The sequence below is a fragment of the Triticum dicoccoides genome, chromosome 1A (assembly GCF_002162155.2).
Source record: "Triticum dicoccoides isolate Atlit2015 ecotype Zavitan chromosome 1A, WEW_v2.0, whole genome shotgun sequence".
Classification (NCBI taxonomy): Eukaryota; Viridiplantae; Streptophyta; class Magnoliopsida; order Poales; family Poaceae; genus Triticum; species Triticum dicoccoides.
Window position 1 is genome coordinate 41,143,852 of NC_041380.1, and position 11,519 is coordinate 41,155,370.

Consider the following 11,519-nt stretch of genomic DNA (forward strand, 5'->3'; position numbering starts at 1 on the left):
GGTGAAAACCGAGAAAGAAACGAAAAAAAAAACTGATGAAAACCAAGAAAGAAACGAAGAAAGAAAGGAAAAACAATGAAAACCAAGAGAGAAACAGAAAAAATGAAGAAAACAAATCAATGAAAACCGAGAAAGAAATTAAGAAAACCAATTAAAATGCAAAGGAAACAGAAAATTCACATAAAGCAGGGAATACAACCGGTGAAAAAAACAAAGGAAAACAAAAAAGCAGAAAAAAACCGAGAAGAAACAAAAAACTAAAGAGGAGAACAATGGATTTGAACTAGTGAAGCGATCGCTCGCGTGCCAGTGATCGAAAAAAAAGAAAGATAAACAGGCCGGCCCAGTTGCTATGCGAGATAAGAAGTCCTTCGTGCGAGAGAAGCTACCGTCTCGCTATAAGCGATAAATAGCTCTCGCGGACGTTACATATGCAGCCGGAGAGCGCACGTGATTTGTTATGTTTTATTTATTTTGGTTGGTTTTATTTTTAGTTTTAAAAATAACAAGATATGAAAACAGTAGGCAGAATTGTGAAAGTGGACGCAGGCATCAATTTTTTTTTAAATGGGAATTGATACATTCTGTTTTATTGGAAGCTGATACAACAGGCCGGATGTTTAACCGACAAAACTTGAAGCAACCGAAGTTTTTCAGCCTATAACTTTCAACTGTGACGAGCCCGTGTACATATGCGCATTATTTGTTTTTTTTTTACTGATCAAGTATACATTGAGGAGTACAGTACAGTGGAAGTGCGCTTCGTGAACTCAAAATCACTCTGTGTGGCTTCGGTTTGGAGCTGAATTGCGCTATAGCTGCAGGTGTGTATAGTTCACAACCTACATACAGTCAAAGGCGACCTTCATGCGAGTAAATCAGCCGCTAGCACCAAGGCTTCTTTGAGCCAGAAATACATTCTGGAGGACATGGACCAAATCTCCAAGGTAGTAGCACCCAAGTCACTCACAGGCCAATGTGCGCATTGTCTTTGTTGTTTTAGGATGCGGGGAGCAGGTCGGCTTGCTGATATACTGAGGCTTTACTTGCAATAATGTTATCAGTACCAGATAATAGTTCAACCTGTTTTATCCTCCGTCTTTTCTTGTAACTTTTTCTATTTCACATTGGCCAGTGAATGACTTGGACCTGAATCTCTCACACTCCAGACATGACTCCAGGAGCAACATACTGACACCAAAGTCTGTTTGGTTGAGAAGAAACCTCTTTACGCCAGACCGTGCTGAAGCTGCTGCCTCAACTCTGAACGTAGTTGTCAACATGGAAGGAAGAATATTTGCTTTGCACAAACATGTTCTGCAATCTTTTTTATGGCCTACAATGACAGTTAGGATCTAAAGTCCAAATGGTTTTAAAGTTTTCAGCAACGATGGCTACATGGTGGGAATGTGGTTGCATGCATTGGGTAAGTGTTTATGCTTGGCTTTTGTTCTACATATTGGATTTGTTCTACATATGTTTATGGCCTACAGAGGATTTGATCGTATGCCCTTGCATCATCATTTCGAATTTCCGAGCCTGATATTGGCATGTGAAATGAAGATCTTACCATTTGGCAAACTTGCAATTTCTCCAAACTCTCCATATAGCTCACAGAACCAGCCAACACGGCCTGTTCGTCCCGTTTGTACAGGAAGATGAACATGAATTTGGACATCAAGTGTAGTGGGACTCTTACGTTGATAAGAGTGACAGGTAAGAAAGTGATTTTGCATTGATTTAGTACTTCAGTCCAACTTCTCCGGAATGCAACACGCATGCCAATAAGCAACATGCTGCATTACTAACATTTGCATTAGTAGGCAACATCCCATTGTAATCGAATGATTGGCTCACGCTTAATTTGTGCTCTCTAAATAGTATGCCCAAAGAGAATGGCTACAAACTATATATATGCTGTGACTGCATGGCAGGAGATGGAGTAGCATAAGGTGCTTGGAATTATTATGATATGCATCTGCTGTTGGGAATCATTTTCTTAGAAGATTTAGATAAACAACTGTTTTACGACCTGAGGTTTTATTTTGAGATATTGGAGTCCACCAAATCCAGTGAAATATCTTGTTGGCAGGCACTTCTTATTCCGTAAAGCAATTCCTGGTTATAGTCTAGGTACCTTGTCCACCTTCTTCACCAGTTGTGACCACATTCTGTACGACTTTATTACTGATTCGGTAGGAGCTTCGAAACAGAGTGCATCAGTCTATGACCACACTCCATACCACTTGATTCTGCAGAAGCTTGGGATACTGGAGTATAGCAAAGGGTGGCATGTGTATAAAATTTAGTTTTGTGTCCTTCAGACACAGAACAGTCGGTTTCCTGACATTGCTCCGAGCTCGCTACTTCTCTTTCCCCATCCCTTGTTCTTCCCAACAAAACAGACTTTGTATTTCCGTTATGCAAGTAATGGAAAGGGGGTAGCCCGGTTCAAAAAAAAATTGTACAAATATAGGAAAGTTTGTAAGTACCAAATTTGGTACCCCGAAATGAATATAAACCTCGGTTTCTTCTAGTCAAATGATTGATCTCAACTAGTACTCCAACATGAGTAAAAAGGTGTACTGCGGCTACCTCAAAAAACTCTGAAGTACCTCAACTTTACCATGCAGTCACTTCCTTTTGAAGAGTTAACAAGGTCAACAGACTATATATGCACGTATGTCATACTGTCGTGCCTCGTACCCGTGGCAATCTTTGCCGCCAAGCTCTTCCACTCGGTGGAAGAATGCATCAATGAGGGAGCATTTCATGCCGAGATTAAAATGCTGACAAAAATCAAGCACCGATGTGTCGTCAAGCTATATGGCTTCTGTTCCGGCTTCCGATGCATATTCCTGGTGTAGGATCTTATCAAGAGGGGGAGCTTACGCGTCCATTCTGTGTGAGCAAGAGCTAGTGAAGGAGCTGGATTGGTCCAGGAGAGTTGTTGTGGTGAGGAATGTAGCTCAAGCTTTGCCGTACTTGCACCGTGATTGTGATGATCCGATCGTGCATTGCGACATAAAAAGCAGCAACATTCTCCTAGACCATAAAGAGTATATGAAGCTGCATAGCTAATCTCCTGTGTTAGCAGTTATATATTTGGCATGTGTTTGTTTGAGATAACTGATCTATCCTGTCATGTTTCAACTTTGAAGTGTCCTGTAACAAGAGATGATATATGAAGGGATTTATGTGGATTTTGTTGATAGATGAAGCGACATTTCGATTTGACAACAAGAGTGGTTTTTCTACACCCAGCTCGATTTTGTTGATACATGAAGCGACATTGTTAAATAGCTTGCTTATGTTTGCCTAAGTTCCTGGCAGTGCTTGGATGATAATTATGTGGTTGCTGTTGTCTATTTTGCCACTGAGTTTATGTTTGCCCAAAGCCATATGGGAGAAAGACATAACCGCGACAAGTCAGCCTCCAGGAAAATTTGATCATACTATCCATATCAGCCGTTCATCATATGCCCTAATTTGGTTCATACAGGAAGGTGATCACAATTCATTACACAGAAATTCTATTTCACTAGTAGTATCACTGTCAACACTAGAAGAATGACGAAAAGGAAATACGTTAAAAACCGAAACTTTGCAATCTGGGCGGCCACCTCACCAAGTCGTTCATTCAATGCTGCAGACTTGGCATCAAATTCAGCTCTCATGGCATCAAGTCCAGCCGTTATGGCATCAAGTTCAGCTCTCATGTCATCGTGGCGTCGCTGCATTTCTCGCGACATGCTAAGAGCTCCCGCGTTTCTCATCCAAATTTCCGTGACCATGTCCAAGTACCTGTCCAACCACATGAAGAAACGCCAGTCTTTCACCTGTCCAGGTATACATACAAAGTTCAGCAACATGCTTGAACCAAACATCAGGAAAACCATACGATGTACTACTACTTGACACTTGACTCTGAACATCATGGAACAGAGGAATAACCTGCTGCAAAATGTCACTCCTTGGGCATTTCACTGAATTTTTGCCTGGGTTCAGAGAGGTCAACGACAACTGCTGCAAGATCAACTTTTCAGTTCCACATCCTGCCCATTCAGTCGGATGGAGCCTCATCCTTGGTGCACACCGTCCAGGGCCGAGGGCTTGGTTGTGAGACGGGCAGCAGGGCCGATCCTATCCTTCCAGAGGCTCATGGGCAAACTGAAAAAAAAGAGAAGACCCCATCTACTGTTAGTGGAGTTAAAACAATTTGTCTGCTTGCATACATGGGTACTTCAAAACAACTACTCCCTCCGTTCCTAAATATAAGTCTTTGTAGGAATTTCACTATGAACCACATACAAATGTATATAGATGCATTTAGAGTGTAGATTCGCTCGTTTTGCTTCGTATGTAGTCCATAATGAAATCTCTGCAAAGACTTATATTTAGGAACGGAGGGAGTAGTACAGTTCAATTTAATCATGGAACGAAACATGAATAGATTTTTTTTCACGGGCTAATGATATTGTTTCGCGAAAAAGAAAACGTCCCCCAGGCAGGGGTATTTCCTAATGCGTAACGGCGATAAAGTAAAATGCGGGGCGTGCCAGTATACATTAGTATACAAATAAATAAAAGAGATAATCACATAGGGAAATACTGCTTTATTAATCCTCATGAGAATTACAAAGTGCGGTTTCTCACATGATTACGTATGTTGCGCCATGGACAAGTACATCTGACTAATATCCAGCGATTGGGGGTTCTGATTTCCGAAGCCTCGTAAGACCATCCGGTTAATTACATCTGCAGGTAAATCCCACAGAACACCTCCGATTAAGCTGCGTTGATGGTCGTCGTCTTGAACCTGAAATGTTCTCATAATATATTGAGGAGTAAAAGTGGCATGTAATAATATCCCAAAGCCTCGTCGGCCTTTGTTATGAAACATCAGGCCTTGTCGGCAATGGGTTCATAGTGAAGTCTCAAAAGTGTTCAGCCTCATCGGTCACGAACAAAGTGAGTCCGGCTTCGTCGGCCAGGACAAAAGGGTTCCAGCCTCGTCGGTCACGGAAAAGGGGTAATGTCTCCCAGCCTCGTCGGTCAAGGAGATGGTGTGTCCAACCTCACCGGTCAGCACTTCATGAATCCTTCTAATTGTCTCCCCACCTCGTGGGTCAAGGAGAAAATGTCTAGCCTCGTTGGCTTAGACCAATGAGCGGTTCCGGCCTTGTTGGTCACGGAAGAAAAGGATCGTGTCATGAGACTTTGCAACGGGTACCTAGCTGTGCGGTCCGTGAATGAAATATCAGAATTACCATAGGGCATGTCATGATGTCGACTAGCCACGTTGTTCATAAAATACATTCAGATGTAAATGTTTAATGTTATATGCGGGCTAAATTGATTAGCCCGATATACTCCGTTGCATTATTTGGAGGACCTCAAATGAACTGGTCTTTTTGCATGCCATTGAGGAGAGACTCTGCCATGCCTCCATAAAAGATTCATGCATATGCTCCTTTTAGTTTGTCCTAAGAAATTTGATGTGTACAAGTATAGCACTGCCGGATCTCTGATTATCTTTGTATGGACACGGACGCCTGTGACGAATAACACGTGTATGCTATACATCTACAAAAGGACCAAGGGTCCAAGGCACAAAACGTGCATGCGTGAGAGGGCGGCCTACTATGTACGTGGCCAGCCTTACGTGTGTGCACGCCCACTCGGTGCCGACTGTGCCCTGGCGGTCCGGTGGCCCCGCGCCCGACTCTGCATGTGGGCTGCTGGCTCCATCCTCCTCTAGACCCATGTATATCAACTAAACCTTGGCATCTACTACTAATTTATCGCATTGTCATCTATTCCTCCTCTAGACCCATGTATATACATGCTTGCTGTCCGGAATAAATCTCGGACTGAGCTTCTGTTATTAAAATTATCATGCACAAGAGCTGCCAACCTTCCTGCCTGTATTTTCTGTCTCAAACATCATGCACGTGCATGCGAAATTTCATCTTCTTTAGCATAACAACTATTTCTACTTGCGTGTTCTTTGGGCACAAGCATCAAGCTAAAACCTGAATGGAAACGATCTGCTACGAGAGCGATCCGAATCACAAGTCATCCGGCCACTTTGATTGCCAAATCAGTCTGCAATTCCGAGGCACAAAATCGATCGGTGTGAACCGATCAATGATCTGGACATCAAGAGAAAAGGACGATGTGAGATCTCACCATCTCTTACCATACGGACGAGTCAACGGGCCACCGGTCGAAACTAACATGCGCATGCTAGGCATCCGGTGGTGGACTGAGGCAAGACCTGATGTGATCTATATTATCTAGCGTGGTAACAGCCTCACGGCTTTCTTGCGGCGGCGGCGGCGGCCGCGTGCGCGTGTATGTGAGCGGCCTGACGGCCGGATCAGTGTGCGTGAGACGTGAGGGCGGCCTGACGGCCAGCCCTTGAGTGTGCGCCCTCCCTCTGCGTGAAGATTCATGGCCTTTATATAGGCAGGCGCTAGGGTGACGGAGGGAGCGACGTGCAGCCCACCAGCGCCGCCAATCTTCTGTTTGCATGACCGTATTGTTGGCGAGAGAATCGGAGCAGTCCATGCTTATCTTATCAATACCAGTGAATTTGAAACAAAGGAAGCTTCGGGTGCATCTTATCCAGCCGCGTACAGCTGATGTACTTTTGACCGAGGCCCTTGTGGCTGTCCCGCCGACTCAAGTGCGTGGCCGGAATATTTAAATGACATTTGTGACATTTGTGAACTGGGAGAACGCCACTAATCCGCAAGGGCCCTCGAGAGAGTTCTTGTTGAGAGTCGCAGCGAGGCCACCTGATCCCGCCCGATCCCCAATCTCCGACGGCGGCTATGCTGGCCGGAAGAGAGGAGGGAGAGGTGCGTGGAGCTTTGTATATAATCCAGCTAGTTCTTGGTTGAGTCTTCCCGTAGTGGAGTCTGGCGTTATGCCGTGGCGTAGCGCGCCGCCGGCGCACGCGAGCTGCGCCCGGTGGCTAGCGGTGTCGTTCATCATGGTTGTGGCGGTGAGGTGCTGCGTGCAATCGGAGAGAGCGACGCCGGCGACTCCTTCAATAAGCTCGTCGTCTTCTCTGTGTTGGTGGGGGGCGGCTGCTTGTCTCCTTCCTCTGTTGCCGCCATGGAGACGGATGGAGCGAGGATGAGAAGCAGCGAACTGGATCTCACGGATTGGGTAAGAGCTCATTCTCAATGGCTTATGTATCAGGGCTTCGGCGCCAGCTCAGCGGTCGGCTGCCGGCCCTCATCTCGCCATTGACCTTGCTGGCCGAAGGGCGGCCATCTATCTTCCTCCCGGCCTGGAGCCTTGAAGGGAGGCAGTTCATCTCTGGTTTGGAGTCCCCAGCTTCTTCTAATGGTAGCGGATGGAGCGGCTGTGGAGATCCCGGCGCACCAAGTGGTAGCGTCCCCGGCGACGACGGGATTGGTTCTGTTCCAGAGTTGATTAGGACCCGATTGAGTTTCTTATTTCCTGTTTGGGGTCCTCCATGCAAAAACCAGGGACCTAGTGGTAGTTTCCGTTTATGTTTGGGTCCTGTTGTAATCTGCTTTGTACTATCACCGTTTAAGAATTAACGCAGGTTCCGGGTCCTTCGGGACCCAACTCTCGTTCAAAAAAAAAAAAAAAAACATTTGTGAACTATGGCCACCGTACGTGGAGAAAGCTTTTCTTTGTACGTGTGCATATCAAATACTACCAAAATCATTCTTCCTTTGATTCTATGAAAAAAAAAACATTATGATATATACTCGTGCTCATAGATACTTCGGCGCGACAAATTCTCGTCTAACAGATATCATGGAAATATCTTAGATGGTAAGAGTTTCAGCTAGAGATTCTTGATTCCAAATCAAGGAAAACAGGAGTTCTAATGACAACAACAAAAAGGGGGAACTAATAACATGCTAACTAAGCCCTAAAAAGACGCATCCTGATTGGTATCATTTTCCACATCTATGATTAACCAGATTGCTGTTTTCCGTTATTGTAAACATCTAATTCCTCAGGATTCTAAGCAGTGAGCACCAAAATTCCTAAACATGAAACTATCTATCTTTTCTGTTTCATCTCTCAGTTTTCTTCACAACAAGAAGATTGAGAGATGCAGAGGCCCGGGGTATTCCTCCTTTTCGAAAAAAAAGAAAGAAGATTCAAAGATACCTATTATGAAAGCTGTGAGAGGGATAGAAATCCAACCATGACAGCATCCGGCTATGATCCTCACTCATGTACCATGGACTCATCGTCTCCTCAAAGCAGCAACTGCACAAGGGCACATCGCACAAGTAGGAAAAATATCAGTGATTCAGTGGAAAGACAAGAATAGACGACAGTACAATTGCCAAAGAGAGAAGGGTTTGAAAATTAGTACACAAATTCTTTGAAACACGGAACCAGCAGCCTAGAATTCGCTTTGGGGTAAATCTGCAGCTCTTGCCCCGCTCATACTCGGGTGGTACGTATTTATAGGAGGAAAGAAATCCATAAGAAAATGAAAAAATTAGCAGAAAAAAATGGTCAACAGAATTATTAGCCATTAATTAGCATGCTGCTTTGGGAGTTGGATCCAGTGCTTTGGGAGTTGGAGTTGAAAAGCCAGCCGCGCCGGCGTGCGTGGTGATTGAAGCAGTGCCCTCACATTTATTTTAATTTTTTGATATATATTGCTCAGGGAAAAGCCCGCTCGTTAGGCCAACTCCAACACCGCGATTCATTTCGTCTGTCCATGTTTGTTTGGATTCACGCTGACAAAAAATCGCGACCCAACGCACTGAATCAAACAGACAGGTGTCCGTTTTTTGTCCGCCGTGACCCATTTTTGGCCCAAATTTAAGTTGGTTTTGCATCCGTGTGGACACGACGCGGACGAGCATGACGCCCTCTTTTGTCCTCCCCCGGCCAACCCGTCGATGGCACTTCGGCCATTCTTTTCCCATCCTCCTCCATACTCTACACGCCGGCCTCACCACCCTCACCGCTGGTACCCAATTCCAGCCGCGACGACCCCACCCAGGCACCGCCGTCGCTTCCACCAACTTCTCCATTGCGTTCACCAACATCCCCACCGCCACCCCACCCACTGAGGCCAACTCTTCCTAGCGTCTGTGGCCGCTACTCGCCACCATCGGAGCACAAGAAGGCACGCCTTCCAAGGGTCGACGGTACTGCTCTCGCCTCCACGGTCATTGTCGGGGTGCGCGGACTTCACCGGCCGTGACTCAACCATGGCCTCCTTCGTTGCCACCCGCAAGGTGTTCGCCCTTTTGCCCACAAGATATCTTGGTCGATAGATCAGATGAGTTCTTTTACAATAACATCATATATTCATCGGACGGTGAGGATTTTGTGGTTGCTACTATGGTCGTCAATGAGCACATTTCTAGGATGCAGCTAATGTTTAGGGGGTCGATCCTGGACCATGCTCCGGCGTTGAATCATAACAGAGAGAGCGATCATTGACTACTCTATAGCGATTATTTCCAGTGCACATCCCCACTCTTTCAATGCCAAGCTTTTCACGCCGCTTTCGGATGGCGAGATATGTGTTCAGGAGAGAGTGGTGGAGTATGATTATTATTTTGGATGAGAGGATGATTCCCTTGGTAGGGTTGGCTTATCCTTTTATCAGAAATGTACTGCAACTATTCGGATGCTTGCATGCAAATTTTTCGATGACCTTGTTGATGAGTATTTCCACATGAGTGAGTCCACATGCCTTGCATCATTGTACAAGTTATACAAAGCTATGATTGTAGTGTTTGGCCCGAAGTACTTGAGTGAACCAAATGATGCAGTTACAACCAAGTTGTTGGCGATCATCGAATCAAGAGGCTTTTCGGGAATGCTTGGTAGCATAGATTGTATCGCCCTCTAAGTGAAAGAACTGTCCATTTGTTTGGCAGGTGCAATATAAGGGGCATGTTAAAGGTTGTACGGTCATACTTGGAGTTGTGGCATCACAAGATCTCTGGATTTGACACTTTTTTCGGCATAGCGGGTTCTCACAATGACATCAACGTGCTTCAGCGGTCTCTGGTATTCGCACGGCTTGCAGAAGGCAACTCTCGAAAGTTCAACTTTGAGGTCAATAGCCACCACTACAACAAGGGATACCACCTTTTTTTGAAAGTACAAGGGATACCATCTAGCAGATGGTATCTATCTTCAATGGTCAACTCTTGTGAAGACAATCTTCAAACCAATAGGAGAGAAGAGGGCTAGGTTTGTCCAAGCACAAGAGAGTGCTAGGAAGGATATGGAATGTGCTTTCGGTGTGCTCCAATCTCGATGGGCTATTGTTCGGCACCCTGCTAGAACATGGAGCCAGCGAAAGATGTGGGAGGTGATGGCTGCTTGTGTGCTCATGCACAACATGAACGTAGAGAATGAGCATGATGACAGTATCTTCGACCAAGGGTTTGATTTTTAAGGCGAAAATGTGAACTTGAGCCTGGACCGGCAATGTTTGGAGAGTTCACCTAGCTAATTTTATCAAGAAATACGTGATTGGACAACTCACGTTCAACTTCAAATGATTTGGTTGAGCATATGTGAACTCACCTAGGCAGCCAATAGATGCATCAGCCCTTTTTCTTTCTATGTATTTGTGACAATTACAAATTCATTTGGTTGTAAATGATGAGATTTTTATTTGGTTGCAACCTATTTATTGTGATGTAAAAACTATGCGATTTTGTATTTGTATTCATACGCGTAGAATGTAAAATGTGAAAAATTGAAGAAAGAAAAAACGGCTGGACAGACCTGGCAGAGAAAACACGGAAGAGGGTAGACACTGCCCATACAACCAACCCAAACAAATAAAAAACGAATCAAAACAGGATCCATTTGCATCGGTCGGTTGGAATTGACCTGCACATGGAGCCGATCAGGAACCCCAAGACCAATCACTACATCATCATTAGACCTTTGCTAAAGCCGCCAATTCATAGGCCAGAACGTCGCATTTTCTGCTCACTTTCCTAATATGCCGTGCATCAAACTTCCGGAGTGTAGACTTCACATCCGCAATGATAGGGAAAGCCGCTGATCGATTCGAGCTGGCAGGGAGCAATTCATTACATTACTAAAGGCTGAACAGTCAAACTTCAAGAACGACCGGGCCACTGTACCTCTCGGCTCATCACCTCCTTCAACGTAGGTATAGTGACGTTCGTATTTGACTCTACTGGTGCTGATGTGTTAACTTCTTATCTTCTTTCAGACTATTTGTGTCTGGCTGTGTGCACCATAACTATGTGGTGTTGTTTATCATGTTTGTGTTTGACTGTGCATCCTACTCTCCGTTCCGAATTACTTGTCACAGGTATGGATGTATGTAAATGTATTTTAGTTCTAGATACATCCATTTCTGCCACGAGTAATTTGGAACGGAGGGAGTAACTATGTAGGTGTTGTTTATCATGATTTGTATCCACCTGATGCTATATTCTAAATTAATAAAAGCACCGTTTATGGGAAAGAATGGTTCCTAATCGTCGCACTCACCAGCA